Raw genomic sequence first — 7405 nt, forward strand, 5'->3', positions numbered from 1 at the left:
AGACGACCCACCTGTCCCAGTGTATTACCTGTAGTGTTATCTTCAGAAACTCATTACAAAATAAAGACAGGGGCCACAGCCACAGTAAGGTTGTATGAGGTTCGGGGGCCTGTCTGGTGTGTAAAACACTTGGTTTCAGCAGTGTGGGTGCTGTATTTGAAATGCTATTGAGCCATGAAGACAACCCACCCATCCCACCTGTAGTGTTATCTTCAGAAAATCATAAAAAAATAAAGGTTCCATAACCCAAAACAAAGCTGGGAATAGTCAGATGACCTGCTTAGTGTGCAAAACACTTACCTGCAGCATTGTGGGTGCTGTGGTTTAAATGCTATTGGTTTGTGAACAGAATACCCCTATCCCAGTGCATTGTGTCATATTAAATAAAAGCATGAGAAAAAGAGATTTAGAATGCAAAGCTGTGTCAGTGTTCTGTGTAAAAAATCGGTTTGAACATCATGGGAGCTGTTTTTAATAAGATGCTGAGTAAAGAATATTTTAATCTTCCTGCTGTCAGTAGTATTTTCAATATAGTTGACCCTTACCTGAATGAAAACAGGACGTAAAGGAAGGGTTTCAGAAGTCAAACAAAGCTTTATTCCCGTGCTTACAGTCTGGGTAATGGGAGACTGCGCTGTTCTGCTTCCTATGGTCATATACGGGTTTTTCGCACGAAGCGATTTGAACAGTATTTCTCGCGTTGTGAACGTGTGCACACAGCGGTCCCCCGGGTTCCAGTTCGTGCGTAATTACGCATCGATGAAAAACCGGAGGTTTAAAAAAAGATAATTAGCTCACTGATAGTTTGATGTAAAGAGTGTGGAAATATCCACAAGTCGTGGTCTTTAAAATGCATTTGGTTTGACGGCGTTCTGTGCTTCCATTGCGAAGATATGGACAAAAGAATATTCGTGCTTGGTCAAAAAAATGTCATAAAAACGAAAAAGTAAAGGCTGAGAAAGCATCCACAATGTATTTTATACACAAAACAAGCATTCTCGCAATTCTAAGAGGTTTCGTGAAAGCGCTACAGGCGTGCCAAAATCGTTTTCGAACTTCGAGCTAACTTTACCCCGGTCAATCGGTCAATCATATTAGAACAGAAGCCCGTGTCGCCCAGCTCTGATTCAAGAGCGACTCGCATCTTCAGCCCTTTTTTTATTCGTGATCCTAATTTTCTGATCGTTATGATCAATATTGAACGTTTTCTAAATAAAACGACAATAATCTAACATGCAGGCAGACTTTTAAAAAGTATTAGGAGCTGACAGGGTGCCCCTTGGGAATAGTTGTCAGAAAATGTGAGAAAAGGAAAGGTACGTAAACTCTCACACACAGCATTAGAGATTGGCATCTGATTGAAAAAAACAACTACCTGTCTCCCCAGCATTTAACGGTGCTGTTGTTTTGATTTTACATATTGTTAGCATTTTAATGAATTGTTAAAAGATTGATACACAAATCGCTAAATAAGAAAACGTAAAATCCCTAGCTGTAAGCAATTGGCCATTCATATTCCTGAATTTTAAATTTCTGTGTTTTTCTGTATCCGAATGCCTGGTGCAGCTAATTTGAAAGCAGAGTCTACCATTTACTGTATTGCAGAAGCGTATTGTTGCCACCAAGGAAAAAAAATCCTGAGTTTACAGGAGTAAAAGAGGAAACAAATGCAAACACCGTTTAGAAAAAACACACACGTCTCAGGCCTTAACCATGACAAGGATGGGATTTGAACCTAGACGAGCAGAGCACAATGAATTAGCAATCCAAAAAGTGACTCCTGTTTAATTTTCATTTCGCTTGCTCGATTTGTAGTACGCTCCTAAATCCTTACAACCGAAAAACAAAACAGCTTCATGTGCCACAGCATTCTGCTGCAGGTACGGTTTGCACCGTGTATTAGGCGAACCCGAATTCAATATTTCAAATATGTGACGAATTTCATGAAACCTGAAAAAAGATCACAGCCAATGTCAGCAATTCAGAGCCTGTAGGCAGCTTCAACAGAACAAAACGATCTGAAGCCGCAATTCTTTCATAGAGTGTATTGTGACACTCTAACCACGTTGTTGCTATTACTGCTACTTCTGCTGCCGTTGCTTTAAACTCTACTCAGCGGGCAAGTAAAGTTGTACAAAGAATAGACTACTTTGAGCCGTCCAAATTCCATTATGTGAATTTAAGCTTTTTGTTTATTAATAACAGCATTAGTAATACAATGCGTGCTCAGAAACGTTACTTATTAGCTTATGAAGCAATAGTGTTTCGACAATTTGCGGTCTTCAAAAAGTAAACGCTGAAGTTTTTATACTTCCTTGTGAGCAGATCACCTTTGATTTAGAAAAGGAAAACTTACTCCCCTGTTGCTTTCATTGCAATATCTGAATCGAGACCCAAGCGCTAAGAAAGCTGAAAAACGCAGTCATAAACCCGATTTTAATTTAGATACACATTTTCTCATGCAGCCTTCATTACAAGACAGTCTATTTCTCGAAAGCGTGTTATGTAAAAAAGAGAAAAACGAAAATATATGGATGACAATATTAAAAAGCTGAAGATTTTACTTTTGAGAAAGTGTCATTTTATGTATCTAGACGCTTTTCAACCACTGCTTTTAGAACTTTGCTGTGCTTCCTGAATCATTTTCAGTGTTATAAACTGGGTGTGGAAGTAGCGATCACTTTGTAGAGCAGTTGATAGACTGGAGCTGTTCAGACTACTCTTGTTATTCCTCAAATGCTTCCATCATTTTTCTTTCAGGCTAGGACGCGAGTGTGTACATGTGTTTGGTTTTCGTTTCACTGATTCTCATTGAAGACTTGGGAATTAACAACGAAAGAATCAGTTGCCTCGGAAAGCAGGTTTGGTTCTCAACGATCTTGAAGACACGCCCATGTAGAGCAGCGTGTGATGATTCGTACTATAAAAGACCAAGTGCTCAAAGTGACGTCTGCGTTTGCCGTTGAAACTTTTCATCTCGGGCGCACTTTTAGAAAGCAAAGATAGAGCAGTTGTGTTGAATCACACTATGACAGCTGTCAGCAGAGTGGCGCAGCGGAAGCGTGCTGGGCCCATAACCCAGAGGTCGATGGATCGAAACCATCCTCTGCTATGTATTTTTCATGCACGATTGATAAGCACACCATCAGTTTAATGAAGTGCATTAAAACTGATTTTTCTCTCGTGTGTATGCAAGCTTCACACTTACGGCACTCTTTCATCTTTACCAATAGCAGATGCCCAAATGTATCTTTGGTTGTTCTGCGATCCTTCATAGTTTCCTCAATTCCTTCAAATGAACATCCATATCAAAGCAATTATATATATATATTACAATTAAGGTACATATTAAAAATATCAACGCAAATTTGTATAATGCTCATTTAATGATTGTCAAGGATTGTCAAGTTCTCCAACAAATCTGTGTTCTAATTTTAAAATATTTTTGCTAAGGATACAACGGGTGTATAAATGAATTCTCCCAACAGCCAGTTAAAGAAAAATTCCACACGTGAAGATGGTTTTCTTGGACATTGACTTAGGTACTTAATTGTTTACTTGTTGTAGTTGCACATTGACTTAGGTACTTAATTGTTTACTTGTTGTAGTTGCACACAAGTAAAACACGAAGATTTCCTGCAACATTCAAGAGGGTTTGTGAAGAAATCCCTTCAATTTTTAGCAGAGATTATGTTTACATCATCACAATCTGAACCGCGTCCCTGAGTGTGTTTGACCCACCAGCCCTTTGTTTAAGAGCTGCACAGGGACACATTCCTGTTGCTTTTCACAAATCACTGGCATTTGTTTGCAGCATTTCTTCTGTCCTGAGAAGCAAGATTTGTATTTTTTCTTTCAGAAGTTGTATGAATTTCTTGAAGTTCAGAAACAACTTGTTCCAGAAAAGAAATGAACACTTGCTTCAAAGTAAATCAAGACGTATGTGTCTCTTGCTGCGTGTGCTCTTATCTGTCCATCTCTCTCTCCTCTTCTCTCTGGCAGTCTGTCTAGAGTATCTGAAGGGGATGTAACACCACTTGGAAAAGAAGAAACATTCTCAGGAAAAATTCTCAGGAAAATTCTCAGGCAGAATAAAAAATCATTATTCTCTTCTCAGTCAGATTCACAGCTCAGACTCACAATCAGACAGGATCTCTCTATCCTCACAATCCAGAACCAGAAGATATTCAGACAATCAGTGCTGCTACATGAACAATATCAGACAGAACAGCCTGGACTCAAGTCACATCTCCCCCTTTTATCCTTCCTCCCAGCCCTCTTAGAGACATAAAAGAGCTCCTGGTTCTCCTCTCTGTGAACTGGGCTCAGGGGTCACTGATCTGGCAGCTTTCCAGGACTTCTAGCCCTTCAGTATTACTTTCTTTACTGTATGTCAGCCTCCCAAAATGTTTATAAACGTTTTATAACACACATGAGTGTGGAATTATCTAATTATTTATGTATAGTATTTATGTAATAAACACCAGTAGTGACACTATAATCAGTATATTGATTATTTGTAGCCGACGGTCCGATGGTCGTGTCTACAATAGTGACCATTTGACCAGTCTGTAGCTCTGGGCAGTGGGACTCAGATCACACAGAAGACCTGTCTGTGTGTGATTCCACACCAGCCCTGGGATTCAGCTACTCTCACAAATGTCTCACAGACTGTCTTATAAATTTACAATTAGATGAAGTCATGTAACAGTTTTAAAGATAATTTAAATAATCAGACAGCAGTTTTGGCAGTGGATACATCTCCACATGGGGGAAAGGGACAGTAAAATAGTAAGGAAAATACAAAAGAAGAAACTGAAATATATGCGCTCACTGTAAAGTATGAAGAGGTGGTCAGACAAGCAAAACAGCTTTGCGGATAATGTGAAGTGACATTGTTTTGTGTCAATCAGCTCACGGATTCAGCTTCATGTGCCTTAAGCTGTGCATGCCCTCATGAAGACTCTCTTTAAGATGATTGCACCTTTCATTGTCAAATCGCCTTCTTTGCATACAAAAGTTGCACCAATACTAAGAGAAAGGATGAGGAATGGCTTTTATCAAGCGATTGCAGTGTTTGTTTGACTGAGGATCCTTGTGTGCTGAACTGGCCTCTGGAGAAGTGTAGTGCAGTAAAACAGAAGGTTTGTGTCACTCAAGATTGTAACAGAACAGAACAATACAATGACAATACTTTTATGAGAGTAAATATTACTGGTGCATCACAGTTCTTATAATGGTGAAAACAGGAGCAACTTCTCTACATTTTGGACTGAAGTATTTAAAAGGCAAGAAATACTATCATTATGCAATTTAATGCAGTTGAGCTCCTCTAAATGTTGTAGTGTGATGAAACAATGTATAGAATTAGGTGACAATATCGGAATTCATTCAAATGCACAAGATTAATTTTCAGCAACAAACATGCACTCGAAAATATTTTACAAGAAAGAAACCTTAGATTTGCCTAAAACACTGCGACACAGAGGCCAATCTCTACTCCCTCATTATGCCGGCTTACCCGCTCATCTCCAGCGATAGTCAGCTGCCATCACTGACTCAGACATGATGTTCATGTACATATTATACCTTAATATGACACTGCGTTACAATGATTTGATCAAAACAACTGGTGAATTAATAATAATCAAATATTTCTTTCCTTTCTTTTAGTAGATAAAGACCAAAAAAGAAGCATTTATTCTTTTCCTCTCCTACCAGCCCTTACAAGTCACCCAGTTTTTAGTTTAGAGCTGGATTAAAGCTCCAGTCTCTTTGAGGGTTGAGTTGAAATCCCACAGCTGCCAAATATCTCCAACTATCTCAGTGTTAAGAAGCAAAAAAACTCACATTTGCTGCAGAAGGAACAGGATAATTCGTGCCATTCAGCCTTATAGCGTGATGTCATTTTCTCATTCTCGTTTTTAGATGCTTGTGATCGAATCTATGATCCTTATGAGTGTGGTCACCCTCCATAAAGGTAGCACAGATACAACGTGCCACGTTTTCAGAGAATCACATTAATTACAGGTCAGAAGAAGGCGACAAAGTGTCCGCTAGGCAGTTCAGCGATTTCAATGGTGTTCTCTGTTGTTTAGGTCCAGAATGACACCTGTTACAACCAGGAAACACACAGTGTCAGGCATCAAAAAGACTTCCCAAAACCCTGATCCTCTTCTTGATCCGGTGATGGCATCCAGACATTTCCTGCAACACAGCCAGGATACGGTCTTCAACAACACGAGTGAAAAGCTAATTCCCAACCTTTGCAATCCTTTGCAAAGAAGGACCGCATGTGCTCAGTGTTAAATGCACTGTTCATTATTAATAATAATAATAATCTTTACATTATATAGCGCTTTTAAAGGTGGCTTTTCAAAGCACTTTACAGAATGACAACAATAAAGTTAAAAAAATACACAAGATAAGCAGGATGAGAATACACAGTTAGAGGAGACAATAGATGGTGGTATTAAATACAGTAGGAACAGAGGGGTAAAGAATAGTTCATTAAAGGCTCTTCTAAAGAAGAGGGTTTTGAGTCTGGATTTGAAGGAGTTTAGAGAAGGTGACTGATATCCTTGGGGATAAAGATCCAGAGCTTTGGGGCAAAACAGGAGAAGGCCCTGTCACCCATAGAGTGTAGTCCAGATGGACTGGAGGGCAGATAGGAAAACACAATTAGAAGAGCGAAGGTTGTGAGGTGGGGAGTAGGGCGATAACCCAGACAGGTCCTGAGGTGCCAAGCCATGGAGAGCCTTATAGCTGAGCTTGAGGATTTTGAAGTTGACAGGAAGCCAGTGCAAGGACTCCAGGACAGGAGTGATGTGATCACAGTCCAGTGCTAACTTCTTTCTTGTGGCTGCTGGTTCATTTTCAACTGTGGACTCTTAAGAAGTCCTGTATTTGACTTGATCAACACCAATCCCTAGAGGATTTCGAAAGGTTCAATAAAAATGATAGATGACTCTGGTGGGACTCGAACCCACAACCTTTGAATGACTTCATTCTATCGAGGCCTAGAAGTCCAACGCGCTCTCCATTGCGCCACAGAGCCAGCTGTATGAAAAAGTGTTTGCCCCCTTCCTGATTTCTTGTTTTTTTGCATGTTTGTCACTGAAAGTTTTAGATCATCAAACAAATTGAAATATTAGACAAAGATAACACAAGTAAACACAAAATGCAGTTTTTAAATGAAGGTTTTTATTATTAAGGGAAAAAAAAATCCAAACCTACATGGCCCTGTGTGAAAAAGTGATTGAGATTTATCAGTCTGGAAAAGTTTATAAAGCCATTTCTAAAGACCAAAATTACCCCAAGAGCACAGCGACAACTCATCCAAGAGGTCTTAAAAAACCCCACAACAACATCCAAAGAACTGCAGGCTTTACTTGCCTCAGTTAAG

The 7405-nt window shown here is 39.5% G+C and overlaps 1 non-coding gene across 1 annotated transcript; it reads right to left on the reverse strand.

Moving 5' to 3' along the window:
* Positions 1-6964: 6964 nt before the first annotated feature.
* On the reverse strand, positions 6965-7057 carry trnar-ucu (transfer RNA arginine (anticodon UCU)). Its single transcript has 2 exons — positions 7021-7057; positions 6965-7000 (listed from the first exon to the last, which is right to left on the reverse strand). It is a non-coding gene; the product is annotated as a tRNA-Arg (tRNA).
* Positions 7058-7405: the final 348 nt, after the last annotated feature.

Source organism: Lepisosteus oculatus, chromosome 14 (assembly GCF_040954835.1).
Source record: "Lepisosteus oculatus isolate fLepOcu1 chromosome 14, fLepOcu1.hap2, whole genome shotgun sequence".
NCBI lineage: Eukaryota > Metazoa > Chordata > Actinopteri > Semionotiformes > Lepisosteidae > Lepisosteus > Lepisosteus oculatus.